At 38.9% G+C, this 17,319-nt stretch overlaps 1 protein-coding gene across 2 annotated transcripts in view; it reads right to left on the minus strand.

The window, feature by feature from the left end:
- Nucleotides 1-17,319, minus strand: part of LOC149578686 (NADH dehydrogenase ubiquinone complex I, assembly factor-like protein (DUF185)) — a 240,448-nt gene that overhangs the window by 163,281 nt on the left and 59,848 nt on the right. The gene's annotated exons all lie outside the window — the stretch shown is intronic.

The following is a 17,319-nucleotide window of genomic DNA, read 5'->3' on the forward strand; positions in this document are numbered from 1 at the left end:
TATGAATCCCATCGACTTTTACATGTGAACTAACAAGAAATATGGAACCTGTAACATTCAGCTTTAATATGATTTTCAGCAGTCAATAGATGCCATTCAAGTTTGTGAGTGCCAAACCACAACTGCAAATTTCCATATGTAGCGCGTTTAGCTTCACCCTATCAGTAATTGCAGACCATAATCATTAACATAATTGGAAGCCAACAATGGCAGCAGGGCAAGCTCCAATTGAACTGGCAATTTCCCAAGGTTCACACTCCAAATCTGGGCACTAATATCAGATATAGATTGCTGCCACAAAAACCCCTAACCACACTGCAAATCGGAGCCCAAAATGAGTAAGTAGCAGCGTCTAGTTGCAGGCTGTAAGATGCCCAAGTACAGTGAATTTACCAACGCCAATTAGCAGGAGATTTGACATTCATATACATGAGAAATGAGCGCCCAGTATGCAGATTCTTAAAGCCTACATCACAGATATATATAGACATATAAAATTGCAAGAAAGGCTCACACCCAGAACCACAACTTCAAGGTATTTGAACGCTGAATGGAGACTCCTCAATTTACAATTAATATTTCAAGTAACTCGCAGCCAAAGGATGACTTCTTAGCAACCAGCATGAACAGAAAGAAGTCATAATAATTCTCAGCTCAATTAATTCTCCCAGCCACAAGAAACACAGTAAGAGAGATACAACAAATATTCAAGATATAAATAAAATCACTCTACCTCAACAGGGATTTCAAAGCTCCAGCTTAATCTCCAAACCCTTATACTTCATCAAGGTCACAAAATCCACTACAAGAAAAAATCTTCACAAGTAACAAAACAAAATAATCAAAGACATGTTTTTTCATCAAAAAGAGCTCATATTTATAACCCCCATTAGCACAAAGTTTCCCAAAAGCAACTTCACTTAAGAAGCTTACTCAACACTACATCATTTTATAACGTGCCATATAATATAATTTATTAATATGTTTTGGCTCCCAAAAATGACCTTTTCAACCATATCATGAATTTCTTACACGCGAGGCCATTGTTTCTTGTGCTCAAGATTTAAAACTTTTCAACCCGGTTCCAACGAGCTACAACACTCAGGTGGCCAATAAACAATATCAACAAAAATAGCAACCTCAATATATACAAATGAATAATAATAATTCACCCATCTTGCGAAAGGCTGAAGAACCATCAAAATCGAAATGTGACAACACTAGAATGACCTTGATGAAGAAAGATGATGAATGAATTAGCCCAAACCAAAAGCCAAAAATAAAAACTGACATCATCACTCCACTCATCTAACTCAACTAAGCTCATCGAAACCAACAGTTGACTTACAAAAAATAGTAAGTCCCTCAAAACGTAGCCAAAACACACTATATGCTATTGGAAAGCCTATAACCCCACAACTGAAATCATCAAATTCCTCCTGTCAGCTCACAAGGGTCGAATTGATGGACTGACCAAGCCAACTACAAGAACCTGCTAAAAATGGGGACATTGCAACCCTCCCTCCCTAAGATTGCTTGTCCCCAAGCAATCCCAAAGCAAAATGAAGTTGAACATCACAGTCTACCTAGATCCCAAGGGTAGAACTGTGTACTATCCTTGTTGTGTACAAGCAACTCCTGTAGCACCAGCACCAAATAATTAATATCAATGGCAGAATCATCTGGAAACTAACTGTAGGCGTTGATGGCAGTAACAACTCATCAAAACTCAATCCAACTAAAATACCAACTCTGTCAACATCTGACTCCCTATCAAAGTGACACTCACACCCAACTACATTGTGGAGATGATAACGACTATAAGTACATGAATCACTACCACCAACTCCAACCTCTGATAAATTGTCCTAGGTGTGTAATACTGCAAATGGTCTAACTTGCAGTTGTCGGTCCCATCTACAAAACATGGTGCTAAGGCATCCCATAATGGATGGTATGAAACTAGAGCCAACACACACCGACGTGAAACAAAATCCTCTACCCATGGGTCAAAAGAGAAGTGATGAGCACTCCTCACAGTGTAATGTCAATAAAAACTCCCAATATCTATCAAGGGCTCATCAATATCAAATTGGGAATCAGGAGACTACACCAATTTCTAATGATGAGCTACTGGCTGGGCAAGATCTTGGGCAACCCTCTCAACAAACTCAACCACAAAGTCCCTATTGGGAAGCATTGCAGCCAAGGTCTCTACAATCTTCCCCACCTATCGCCATTAGCACAAGAGCCCTGAATGGGAGTACCCTCAGATACGATGTATGAATCCTTATGCAAATCCGAACTCTCAAGCAAATATTCCATGAATGACTCGATACAATAGAAATTATATATGGAAGTATCAACCTGCTCCCCCACAATCCATAGTTGATCCCTCTAAAAACGTGGCACAACAGGAATCACAATACAATCCTCAACTAATACTCTCACCTCTTCCATACCCCTACTGTACCCATATTCTGGGTGGATGTGACTGCCACATCATCATTTCCCTCATCCTCAATTGTGGAAGCAAACTCACAAACAACCACAATATGCAACTAAACAGAATCTGGGGCTAGTGTTGACTCTACCCGCTCCAACTCCACCGTAACCTCGTCCAACCGTTACTGTGACTCCTTAAGAGCCAACTGAGTACACTCTACAGAGTCCACAATCACCTCAAGCTCCTGGGTGAGCTCAGCCAACTCCTCCTCTTTCCCTAACAATACCTCAAAACAGGTGCTACCCCACTCCATAAGGTAATCCCTATTAGCAACTTACTGTGAGTAATTATGCTTCAAGATCCTAACAGCCTCTCGAAACGCTTGAATCTCTGCTAGGGAAAGACTACTATCACTGTGCTCATCTAACATAGAAGCACCCCAACCAGATATAGCCAACATCTAACGAATAGCATCACAATGCTCAAGAGCTGAAGAGCCTCAAGCTCCTCGGTGAGCTCAGCCAACTCCTCCTCTTTCCCTAACAATACCTCATAACAAGTGCTACCCCACTCCATAAGGTAATCCCTATTAGCAACTTATTATGAGTAATTATGCTTCAAGATCCTGACAGCCTCTCAAAAAGCATGAATCTCTGCTAGCGAAAGACTACTATCACCGTGCTCATCTAACATAGAAGCACCCCAACCAGATATAGCCAACATCTAACGAATAGCATCACAATGCTCAAGAGCCAAAGAGAAGTCACTATCACTCACCTTCAGCTAACTAGTCACATGATGCCTATGTAACCCCTACCTCCTATGCAAGCTCGCTGCCTCACTATCTGCACTGTGATCGGAAACTAAATCATATTTGCTCACCACATGTGTGCTATTGTCCTCGCACACATCCGCAATTGAGATACAACCAATCGATACCTCAACCAACACTTCCTCTGAACAAGCAAAAATCGTCATATTATCGTACTCCTCATATAACTCTATTTCCTCCTCAACAGAAAGTCGTTGTAAATCCTGATCCTAGGACCGATCCAAAAACCCTCCTCAAAGTCATCACCTAATACCACCCAGTACAACTCATAACATCATGAAACAAATCATCTGAGGTGTCCATACTCTCTATACCCACATCTCCTAACAAATGCTCAACTGTCATCACCTGACTCTACACACATGACTCAACACCAAGCTGTGAATCAATAATGCTAGAGCAAGATCCAAATTGACTGACAATGTTGTAACACCCAAATCACCAATATCACAACTGGGTGACTCCATATATGTATCGACCCCACTTGAGGAAGATGTTGCCTCCCGCCCTAAAGCAACATTATGAAAACTGACATATAAATCTCCAATAATAATTCCCTACTTGAGAGAGTCTAAACAATCAATGGTAGCAATTGCCCCAATAGCCCCTGCTCTATCGGCAGTGATAACTCTAGAATCCTAAACCTGTTGAAAGCTCAGTGTCACTATCCGCCACTGCCACTAACACAACCACATGTCCCTCTGCAATAAGTCCATCGACACTACAAATAGGGCTAGTGGGTGTCATACTAAACAGGAGTACATTTGCATCATGAACACCTCTCGAAGAAAACTCAAACCTCCTTCCTTGCATCCTCGGTGTTGGGCAAAAAGCGAAACCATGTATCTCGCTGCCTTATCTACCATCCTCGGATCCGACAATCTCTCCAACAACCTTTGTTGATGAAGCTTAAGTTTCTTCGAACTCTCTCTCAAGGCATTTAATTTCCTGCTATCTTCCTCACTACACCAACTCTAGGAACTACTAGGCCTCCTGTATCTGTCCATAGCTAGAAAAATCTAGAGTTTTGGTCAGTCCCAAAACAACAACAGATCTGAAATAAAAATAACTTCCCTACCCCACAGGATGCCAAGAAACCACTCTGATGCCACTGTAAAATCCCTTGACCTGTTATAGCTTAAACATACATCAATTTCTTTCACTTTTCAATGGTTACCCAACGCAGCTCTAGTGTCTATGCTGATAGACTGCCAAATGTATATGTCTACCCTCTTGCTTGTGTTTCATACTTTGAGGTATATGGATAATTTGACTATATGAAGGAAAAAAAATGGAAGTACTGAGAATAAAACAAATTACTAGCAAGTGAATTTTGACATAAAACCCGATTGCAATTTTATTATTTAAATCCGATTGACTTCTACATGTGAACTAACAAGAAATATGGAACATGTAACATTCAGCTTCAATATGATTTGCAGCAATCAATAGATGTCATTTCAGTATGTAAGTGCCAAACCACAACTGAAAAATTCCATATGTAGTGTGTTCAGCTTCACCCAATCAATAATCGCAGACCATAATCATTAACACAATTGGACGCCAACAATGGCAGCAGGGCGAGCTCTAATCAAACTAGCAATTTCCCAAGGCTCTATAATGACCTGTACCTACAAGTCCCCTAAAAATCAATATATTGCCACTGGAATGCCTGTACGAATGTCAAATGGAGTATATAGACAAGGCTGAAGGCTGTACGATATGTTATGGGACACCAAAAGTGTCATACAGTGGGAGAGATGATGTACGGCTAGTAGTCTGGCCATACGGAGGTATGGGGGGGCAAGGGGGCGTACGGTGAAGTGAGAATGGTTACCAGAGTAACCATACGGTAGGGACTATGCGGTCCGTACAGTGAGCATATATGGGTTGTACGGTTGGGTATATGGAGGCTCTACAGTTGGTTGGGAGTAGGTACGGCTTAGCTTGGAGGTCGTATAGTGAGTAATTGTAGTTGCGCAGAGTGTTGTGAGAAACAGAGGAGGTATGGAAAAGAATGATTTCAGATCTACACTTTAAATTATTAATTCTGAATTCATCAGACAATGCCAAACAAGAATAGAGATTTGAACACAAACAACCTCCAATTAATAATTGCAAAAAGATGGTGCTCCGACTTGCCAAATCCGAGCGAAGTGTTACAGGCGATGAAATAGGGTGAGGGTTAAATCCTACCAAAACCGAACAAACCAAATAGGGAAGGTCTTTCATTTACAAAATAGCAAACGACGGAAAACTCCAACAAGAATTCGCAATACAAAGAAATAATCCAAATTGCCTACCTAATGACTATCTACAAGCTGTGCTTAAATACCCGTCAGTAAAAACTTTCCACGGGTGTACAAAGATAGCCGACAACAACACAAACTACAAAAACAAAATAAAAATGTGTCTGAGCTATATTAAATCAATCGGCCCACTAACAATAGTTTGACTAATACTCTATCTTATGATGGGAATATTACAGTCTTCCCATCCCAAAATTTGCTTGTTCTCAAGCAAACGCAATGTCAAATGGTGTAGAATGTGCTTGCCTTCCCAGGTTGCGTCGTCTAGCTGCAAGTGTTTCCAGCATACTAAATATTCCTTTACTATTCGGTTCTGCAGGGTCTTCTCACGTACTTCAATAATCTTTGTTGGTTCCAATATGAGCTTTCCTTCTTCATTGAGCGGCAGAAGGTCTGTAGCAACCATGACATTCTATCCCATAGCTTTCTTCAGGTAGGAGACATGAAAAACGTTATGAATACAGCTCCCCTCTGGAAGTTCCAGCTCATAGGCAACTTCACCAATGTGGCGCACTACACGATAAGGGCCATAAAATCCTAGCTTCAATTTTTTTTTTCCCTTTTCTTTCAATGAGGATTGTAGGTATAGCTGGAGCCTAAGGTAGACCAAGTCTCCTACTTCAAAACTCCTCTCTATTCGGTGTATGTCGGCGTACATCTTTTGTTGATTTTGTGCCCGTTGTAAGTTTTTCTTTAGGTATCTTAGGATATCCTGATCCTCCTGAAGCCAGTCCCTCACCCTTGGTGCGCAACTATCTCCCACAACTGTGCCAATGAAGGAGAGGGTTTCGTACCCATATAGAGCTTTTAATTGTGTAATCCCGATGGACATGTGGTACATATTATTGTAACAATATTCCCCTAGGTGTATCCATTTGACCCATGCCCTTTGTTGTGCCAAAACATAGTTTCGAAGGTAACCTTTGAGCCACTTGTTCACAATCTCTGTTTGTCCGTCTGTCTGAGAGTGGTAACTAGTACTTGGTGACAATTCTATCCCTGCCAACCGAAATAGTTCTGTCGAGATGATACTAATGAATCACCCATCCCGATCACTGATAATGTTTCAAGGTAACCCAAGCAAACGAAAGACTTATCTAAAAAATAGATCAGCTATCTGTGCGGCCTGAAAGTGAGAGAAGATGGCGAAGAAATGTGTGTACTTTGTCAGCCTATCAACCACCACGTAAATATAATCTTTTCCATTCACCTTGGAAAGTCCAATAATCAAATCCATTGAGATACTTTCCCACTTCTATTTTGGAATTGGCAAAGGTTGCAGTAACCCGGTGGGTAGAGTATGTTCGGATTTGTTCCGCTGGCAAACTGCACACTCTTACATACTGCAATATGTCTCCTTTGAGACCCTTCTATGAAAACCTCTCCCTGAGACATCTGTAAGTTTTGAGGAAGCCCTGGTGTCCTACCAAGGGTGAGTCGTTCAAGATTTTCAGTTTCAATTTGGATTCCAACACTAAAAATATCCGATTCTTATAGTAAATGATGTCATCCATCACTTTGTACCGATCATCCTAGGTGTTGCTATCCATTAGCTCATAGGAAAATGTGCTTTTGGAATATTCTACCAACAAATGTGCTTTCCAGTCAGCTAAAATCTGGGTCAGCAAGCAGATAGTGGGTTTCCTAGATAAAGCATCCGCAACCACATTATTCTTTCCTTTCACATATTCAATGTCAAAATCAAAAGCCTAAGCCTGGCTTACCCATTTTTGTTGCCTCTTGTTCAAGTCTCGTTGCTCCAGAAAAAATCTTAAACTAAACTATTGTGATCCGTACGAACAACGAACTTAGCACCCACCAGATACTGTCAGAACTTGGTTAGTGCATGTACAATGGCCAAAATCTCTTTGTCATAAATAGAATATAAGTGTTATGTTTGCGTAAGCTTCCTGCTCTCATAGGCTATGGGGTGTCTATCTTACATCAGTACCGCACCAATGCCTTCTCCGGATGTGTCGCACCAGAACGAAAGGTCAAGCGAAATCAGGCAATGCAAGTACGGGACAACTGCTCATTGCTTCTTTCAGCTTATCAAAAGTGAGTTGTGTTTTTCCATTCCACTAGAAGGAACACTTTCTTGTCAGATATGTTAATGGAGCGTTGACCTGAGAGAATCCTTTTACAAAACTCCGGTAATAACTGCACAATCCAAAAAAATCCTTGCAACTCCGTGAGTGATTTCGAGGGAGGCCAATCAAGGATAGCTTGAAACTTCTCCTGATGAACTTGAACTCCATATTTACTAACAAAATGCCCCAAGTACAATATGTCCGTCATACCAAATTGACACTTGGATCGCTTGGCAAACAAGGACTGATCCTTCATGATCCATAGGACTTCGTCCAAATGCTTCAGGTGCTCTTCCCATGTCCTGCTATAAATAAGAATATCATGAGAAAATACTAGTAAGTAATTACGCAATTGTTTGTTGAAGATGCAATTCATGCATGATTGGAATCTGGCAGGTGCATTTGTTAATCTGAACGGCATGACCAAGAACTCATAATGCCCGTAGTGACAACGAAAGGTCATTTTTTCCACGTCTTCCTCCCTTATGCGGATCTGATGGTATCCAGAATAGAGATCTATTTTCAAAAAATAGACTGTGCCATGTAATTCATGCAGCAACTCATCTATCCTTGAAATGGGACATCTATTCTTTATTGTTTTTTTCTTCAACACACGGTAGTCCACACACATGCACATCATCTTGTCCTTCTTTTTGACCAATACCACTGATGATGCAAAGGGGCTAGAATTGGGATGGATCCATCCTTTCTCCAACAGTTCTTGAATAGTCTTTTCGATCTCATCTTTGAATTTCTTGGGATGGCAGTAAGGTGTGGTTATGACCGGCTTGGCTCCAACTTCCAACTCGATAGTATGTTCGAACCCTTGATGAGAGGCGGTATGCCCGGAGGAATGTCAATAAAAACTTCATCATGTTCACTCAATAATTCTGGAGATCATCATCCTGGGGAGGTGTTTGTTGCCCTTTTATAGGTTCCGCCAAGACAAAACAATGTGCAGCCCAAGCAACGTCATCACGTTGAAAAATTGCCTCCATCCAATGTGCAAAAACTTCCTTTGGACCTTCATTTGCCATTCCGCAAAGAACAACCTTCTTTCCATCAACAAAAAAAGTGAAGTCCATCCGTTTGAAGCTCTGAGTGTATTCATCACGTGTCTCCATCCACTGTATGCCTAGAATAACCTCCATATCATCAAGGTCGACTATGAAGAAATCCTCAATCACTGTGTGATTCGCCATTGTGATACTTAGTTGAGGAACAAGGTGTGCGCAGGGCAGGAGAGTTACTCCGGCAACCTTGACCTGAAATCCTACGTGTGCCTCTATAGGTAGACCTCTTCATTTCATCAAAGATGAGTTTATGAAGTTCAAAGTGGCTCTACTATCGAGCATCACCATAAACCTTTGTCCTTGAAGGGTTCCCCGTACACGAAAAACCGTGCACCTCGAGCTATCAGCTAGGGTGATAGTTCCTCTGCGGCGTACCAATGCTGCAATTCTTTCTGTACGGTTCAAACTAGCCATGTTGGTATCGTCGTGAAATTGGTTGTCTTCGGAGGGTGTTTCTTCTTATTTCCCCTCATCATCGAACACGACCTCAATGTAGTAGATCTTTCCTTTTCTAAGGCATCTGTGCCAAGGTTCCCATGGTCCTTTGCAATTGAAACATAGCTTCTTTATTCGGAGCTCATGTCAGGTAGCTTTGTCCATGTATGGCTTTCTCAATGGAGGTTTGTTATCTTTGTCCCTCCAAAACATCGGCGGTTTGGAATGTGAGTACCTTCGTGAGGATGACGTTGTTGATGATGCCATACTCCTTGCCTTCTTAATAGTATCTAACAGGGTGGCAAGATTGAACCCTTTTACCCAACCTTTCAGTGGTTCTGTCAGTTCATCCATGAAGAGCACTATGCGTCTTCTTTTAGAAATGTCTATGACCAAAACAGAGAATTTCTAAAATTCTACAATGTACTGGTCAACCGATCCAGTTTGCCTCAATTGTGCCAAATCTTTGAAATTGATTTCAAGATCTTTACCTTCAAATCGATCTATCAATCTCTTGGCGAATTCCCCATAGGTATTTATTTGATCATGCCCCAGTGTGATGGTGTCGTGATGCCACCATTCATGCGCAACTCCCTCCAAGTGTAAGGCCGCAAATTTAATTGCTTCTTCTTCTAGCATGGGATTAAGCTAGAAGTAAGTATCTACCTTCATTACCCACGCTTGCGCCGATATGGAACCAGATCCGTCAAATGGTGATAGATTTACTTTACCCAACTTCCTCCTGAGATCATCATTAAAATATCCTCTATTTCCGCCTCTCGAATATCTCCTTCTCAGATTTGCATAATCTTTGTAGGATATATCTTCCTCAAAATTGGCATTCTTCAAGTCTTCTCTCAATTATTCTTGCATTTCTTCAAAGGTCGGTTGCTTCCCTCCGAGTGGTGTCTCTGTCCGTAGGGGAAAAGATGGCATGGAAGGTCGAGAGCATGCTGGATGAGGGCTTGTTTTACCTGACACCGAGTCTGCGTTGTGACCATTTTGTTCTCTAGATATTTTATTGTCTGCCAACTTCTTGAGAGTCTCTTCCATGAGTCGCAAGTATCATTGATCTGTGCCTGATTCCTGGCAAATTCTCTCAGTAGTGCCATGAGTTCAGCAGCTGTGCGTTTCAATTCAACAGCCATTCTATCAACGGAATGGGTTCTTCTTCTCTTCCGACTATAAACTCTCATTCACTGTCCACAAGCTAGCAGGATCGAAGCTCTAATACCACTGTAATGACCCGTACCTACAACTCCCCTAAAAATCAATATATTGCTACGGGAATGCTTGTATGGATGTCAAATGGAGTGTACAGACAAGGCTGAACGTTGTACAATGCAGGCCATACGGTATGTTATGGGACACCAAAAGTGTCGTACGGTGGGAGAGATGATGTACGACTAGTAGTCTAGCCGTACAAAGGTATAAGGGCGAGCCATATGGTGAAGTGAGAATGGTTACCAAAGTAGCCATATGGTAGGGACTACGGGATCCATACAGTGAGCATATGGGGATCGTACGGTTGGGTATATGGAGGTCATACGGTTGGTTGGGAGTAGGTACAGCTTAGCTTGGAGGCCATACGGTGAGTAATGGTAGTTGCGTAGAGTGTTGTGAGAAACGGAGGAGGTACGAAAAAGAATGATTTCAGATTTGCACTTTAAACTATTAATTATGAATTCATCAGACAATGCCAAACAAGAATAGAGATTCAAACACAAACAACCTCCAATTATAATTGACAAAAGATGGTGCTCCGACTTGCCAAATCCAAGCGAAGTGTTACAGGCAATGGAATAGGGTGAGGGTTGAATCCCACTGAAACCAGACAAACCAAATAGGGAAGGTCTTTCACTTTCAAAATGGCGAACGACGGAGAACTCCAACAAGAATTCGTAGTACAAAGAAATAATCCAAATTGCCTACCTAATGACTACCTACAAGTCGTGCTTAAATACCCATCGGGGAAAAAATTTCGAGGGTGTACAAAGATAGCCAACGGCAACACAAACTACGGAAACAAAACAAAAATGGGTCCGATATATATTAAATCAATCGACCCATTAACAATAGTTTGATTAATGATCTATTTTATGACAGGAATATTACAAGCTCATGCTCCAAATCTGGGCCACAAAAACTCTTAACCGCACTACAAATCCGAGAATCTCTAGTTTCATGCAGTATGATGCCTAAGTACAATGAATTTGCCAATGCCAATTAGCAAGAGATTTGATGTTCATATACATGAGAAATGTGTGCCTAGTATGCAGATTCTTACAAGCTACATCACAGATATATATAGACATCTAAAGTTGCAAGAAAGGCTCACACCCAAAACCACAACTTCAAGGTATTTGAACACTGAATGGAGACTCCTCAATTTACAATTAATATTTCAAGTAACTCACAGCCTAAGGATGACTTCTTAGCAACCAGCATGAACAAGAAGTCATAATAATTCTCAACTCAATTAATTTTCCCAGTCACAAGAAACAATAAGGGACAATAAGGGAGACACAACAAATATTCAACATATAAACAAATTCACTATACCTTAGTAGTGATTTCGAAGCTCACGTTTAATCTCCAAAGCCTTATGCTTCAGCAAGGGCACAAAATCTACCACAGGAAAAGCTCTTCACTAGTAACAAAAACAAATAATCAATCGCATGCTTTTTCATCAAAATGAGCTCATTTTTTTAACCCCCCATTGGCACAAAGTTTCCTAAATGCATTTCACTTAAGGATCTTCCTCAACACAACATTATTTTATAACATGTCATCTAATATAATTTATTAATATCTTTTGGCTCCCAAGAACAACCATTTCACCCATATCATGAAATTCTTACATGTGAGGCCATTGTTTCTTGTCCTCAAGATTTAATTCTTTTCAACCCAGTTCTAATGAGCTATGACACTCAAGTGACCAATAAAAAATACCAACAAAATAACAACCTCAACATCTATAAATGAATAATAATAATTCACCCGTCTTGTGAAAATGACTAAAGAAGCATCAGAATCAAAATCTGACAACACCAGAGTGACCCCGATTGAGAAAGACGATGAATGAACTAGACGGGGTAACTTACTATAAATAGACGCGCCCTTCAAGATTCTTGGAACCCAAACCAGAAGCCCAAAATAAAAAGTAAGAGCATCATTCAACTCCTCTAACTCAACTGAGCTCATCGAAACCAACAGTTGACATGCTAAAAATAGTAAGTCCCTCAAAACGGAGCCAAAACACACCATAGGCTACTGGAAAGCCTATAACCCCACAACTAAAACCTTCAAATCCCAATGTCAGCTCACGAGGGTCGCAATGATGAATTGACCAAGCCAACCACAGGAACCTACTAAAAATGGGGACATTATGAAAAATCCCAGCTCAGTAAATAGCCACTCTACTTGGGAGAGATAGCTTTCCAAAATTTTGCAAATAATAACCTAATCACACAATAAACATACAATGCTTAATAACAAGATATGTTGGCGCCAAATTTGCAGATGAGGCTAGTCTTAATTGGCAAAAATGTTCCCAAGATATAATGAGATACTCAACTCAGGTATTAGCGTTACAATCCAAAGTAAATTCACTAATACAATTCTCAGTATCCCATCAATAACAATGAACTCCTACTTATCATAAATAGTATGTTGCAATAGAGGAGTAAACAATTCCAATACCTCAGCTCCAATTGCATAGATAATTCAAAAAAATCAGTATCCAAGCAAGATCACCAAACCCTTATACCTCAGCAAGGGCACAGAAACCCACAAACTCAAAAATGTCTCAAAGACAACAAAAGCCAAATAGATGAACAAATAATCGGATGCGTTTTCTTTCATAATGAGCTCATACTTATAATCTTCAAATGACCTTTTGTTTCCAACACATAACTTCACTTACGAAGCTTCTCCAACATAACATCACATTATAACATTTAATAATAAAGTGTTTTATAATAAAGTAAACTTTTAATAATCAATTAATAAATATGAGCTCATGCAATAAATAGCCCCATCTACTTCAGGTGATGACCGACTGTCAACGCCACCATCTGCATTGTCAAATATGGCAATTGCCCGATTGGACTTACTAGAAATAGTAAATCCACCAATGAGATCCTCAAACCAAAGTGTCAACTCATGAGGGTTGCTCTGATGAATTGACTCAATAAATCAAAGAGACCTACCAAAAATGGGGACATTGCACTCTAGGTAAGAACATTAAAAGTTCCTTTCATAGTTGTGAAAGTAGAGCGAAATATATCCTAGAGTTAATCCATTCTCATTTATGTGGTCCTATGCCAGTTTCTTCTCTTAATGGCTTTTGGTATTAAGTTACGTTTATGGATGATTTTTATGTTAGGTGTTGGATTTACTTTCTTAAGTCTAAAGAATATGATGAAGTGTTGTCCTGTTTTAAAAAATTTAAAGCTCTTGTTGAAAATCTACCTAACAAAAAGATTAAGATTCTTAGATCGGATAATGGAGGAGAATACGCTTCTGGTATCTTTCATAAATTTTGTGTTGAAATTGGGATTAAGAGGGATTTTGTGTCCCCTAAAATTCTGAAGAAAATAATGTAGCTGAAAGAAAGAACACGACAATTGTTGAGGCAACCAAGGCTGTGATTCATGATCAAAGTCTTCAAACTTTTCTATGCTTTGAGGCTGGCAAGAAAAAAATTCATGTTTAGAATTGTAGCCCTCATCAGGTTCTATACAATATGACTTTAGAAGCTTTTTCAAACATCAAACCAGATATCAGTTATTTCGGAATTTTTGGTTTCCCTATTTATATTCATGTTCCAAAAGAGAAAAGTACAAAGTTGGAACCTTCAAGAAGGAAAGGCATCTTTGTTGGCTATAATGATTCTTCAAAATCATATAAAATCTACATTCCAGGTCAAAAGCGGATTGAAATCAGCAAGGATGTTTCTTTTGATAAAGATGTAGTTTGTAAAAAATAAAAAGAATCTAACATCGAATCTGACAGAAAAGATTTTGAGCTTCCTTGGGATATAGATTTGGCTGATCCAGGTCCACCTTCAAAGATTCAGAGAAAGAGTACAGATTTGGAGGATTCAATTGATCCAGTTGATCCAATAGATCCTATTGATACTTCAGCAAGTCCCGGTTATGCTTCAGTCAACAAGAAAAGACCTTTGTGTGCTAGAAACATTATGGAAGAAGCTGAACAATATGCAGCCCCCCTATGGCACTTTCAGAGAGAATAAAAGGCCTCATAATTATGCTAGTTATATAGCTTTGATGAGTCACATTAAAGCATTTGAACCTTCCAGTGTTGAAGAAGCGTCAAATCAGCAAGTATGGAAAGATGCCATGATAGAGTATCAGTCCATTATTAAAAATGATGTATGGGACACTGTTCCAAGACCAAAAGGTAAATCACTTGTTTCATCTAAATGGTTGTCTAAAATTAAGGACACAACTGAAGAAAGTATAGAAAAATATTAAGCCAAATTTGTTGCTAGAAGTTTTTCACAAAAGGAAGGCATAGACTATGAAAAACCTTTGCACTAGTAGCTTGTTACACTTCCATCAGAACCATCATAGCTATTGCAGCAATGAAGGGTTGGAAACTTCATCAAATGGATGTGAAAATAGTTTTCTAAAATGAAGTAATTGAAGAGGAAGTATATATTGAGACACTTGAAGGATTTGTGATTCATAATAGTGAGTGTCATGTATACAGGCTAAAAAAGGCTTTGTATGACCTTAAGAAAACTCCCTGTGCTTGGCATAAGAGATGGTCACTATCTTCTAAATTTGGATTTTCCTAAAAATGATGCAAACCCAAATTTATACTTCAAGTTAAATGATGACAAACTGTTGATTCTTGTGATGTATGTTGATGACTTGTTTCTCACAAATAATGATGATCTTATTCTCAAATCTAAGAGTTAGCTTCAGAATTTGAAATGAAATATCTTGGTTTGTTACACTATTACCTTGGGTTTGAGGTATGATAAAGATCAAATGAGATCATATTAACTTTAAGTCAAGGTAAATATGAAATTGATAATTTGAAAAGATTTGGCATGTTAGAGTGTAAATCTATGGTGACTCTTATGGAAGTAGACCTGAAAAAGTTGCATGATGATGCAACAACTTCAGATTTGGTTGATCCTACTACGTACAGGCAATTAATTGGTTCTTTGAGGTATTTGGCTAACACAAGGCCTGATATATGTTATGTAGTTAATGCTTTGAGTCAATTTATGTGTGAAACAAGACAACTTTCTTGTGGTAGCCAAACACATATTGAGATATGTTCGTGGTACAGTAGGATATGGCTTGAAATAATCATGCGTAGAATTGAACTTGCGGGGGTTCTCTGATTCAGATTGGGCTAGATGTGTGGCTGACAGAAAGGGTACTTCAGGTTGTTATTTCAATCTAGGTTCAGCCATGGTTTCCTGGTGCAGCAAGAAACAATCTTTCCTTGCTCAAAGTATAGATGAAGCAGAATATGTTGCACATGTGTGGCTGTAAGAGAAGTTGTGTGGCTTCACAAGTTTGCAGATTTGTCTAGATAGCCTTTGGAACCTACAATAATCATGTGTGACAAGCAAGATTGTGTGAAGCTTTTAGTTAATCCAATTTTTCATGACAGAACCAACCATATATACATTTAATACCATTATTTGAGAGATATGATCTAAGGAAAGCAGTTGAGCTCTAGTACATTTCTAAAGAGAAGCACATTTGCAGACACTCTCACAAGCCACTTCTGAAAGTGTAGCTACGTTACTTCCGAGATAAGCTTGCTATTGTAGAGAATCATGCTCGTGTTGAGAGAGAGAGAGAGAGAGAGAGAGAGAGGGAGAGAGAGAGAGAGAGAGAGAGAGAGAGAGAGAGAGAGAGTCGGTTTCAGTACCTTATGGATGCACGGCATATTTCATTCTGGGGAAGGTTACATTCCTAGATTCTAGTAATTGAAGTATCAGCTCCTGTCCAGCACATACTTTGTCTTTTGTGAGCCGTGATCATGTGTAATTATTGAGTATTGATGTCTTTTGAAGGAGCAGAGACTTTGAAGTTTATTTTGAGAATCTTAATAAACTCTTCTTTTGGGTGGGCTGGGTTGTTCCCCTCGGTGAGGATTTTTCCTAGGATAAAAATCTTTAGAGTTATTTGTATCTGAGTATTTGATTTTATTTGTTGCATTTATATATATATATATATATTTCTGGTTCAAATTTAACAATATATTATGTTCTTTCATTATTATATTAGCATATAATTAAATTAATAGTAAATTATAAAATAATTTATTATGATAATATTATTCATTCATTTATTAATTTTTTTTCATTATTTATTAGTAAATTATATTTTAGAAAGGGTACGTCACAAATGTTCTATTGTTGTCCCAATTAGGATAACCAATCAATCAGAAAATCTGAAATTAACTTTAAAAAAGGAATCTACTTTTTTGGAAAATTGGGTGCCTAGAGCCATTAAGAAATGGGTTAGCGATAAATTGTAAGTAATAAATTAAAATGATATATTTGGAATGGATTTAATGTTATTAATAATTGTTATAATTTGTGGGCTACACATAATGTGCTTTATTTTGCATTTATTCCTGTGCAATGAACCAAATCTATAGTGCTTGATAGGTGAGAGAACCATGTTCTCTAGGTATGAATAATCAATAAACTTTAAAGTAGTGTTGTAATTGTATATACTTCCACAATGTAGTGTTTCTAATCTATTCACTCTAAAGTTAAAAGAAGCATTAAGGAAGGAAGAATTTCTCTGAGCCTTTCACTACACTTCAACTATATCCAAACTCAAAATAAAACCATCAAAACACCACATAAGACAATCAAATCAATATACATATAACAGAAACCAGAGGAGTTAAATTCCTGGTTTTGAGATTTTCAATTCCATTGATCTTCTCATTTTTATTATGCAATCTTAGTGATTATCCAAATAGTTTCTTCTTGAGCGACCACAAATACAATGAACAGCAAGAACCAACTAAATCATAAACAATAAATCAAAAAGCCTAAACACAAGCACAACCGTCTCAATCTAATCCTTTTTACCCCACAAAGAGGTCAGTAAAGTGAGTTTAAGAG

The sequence above is a fragment of the Cupressus sempervirens genome, chromosome 1 (genome assembly GCF_028749045.1).
Source record: "Cupressus sempervirens isolate cs-2001-9-10 chromosome 1, ASM2874904v1, whole genome shotgun sequence".
Classification (NCBI taxonomy): Eukaryota; Viridiplantae; Streptophyta; class Pinopsida; order Cupressales; family Cupressaceae; genus Cupressus; species Cupressus sempervirens.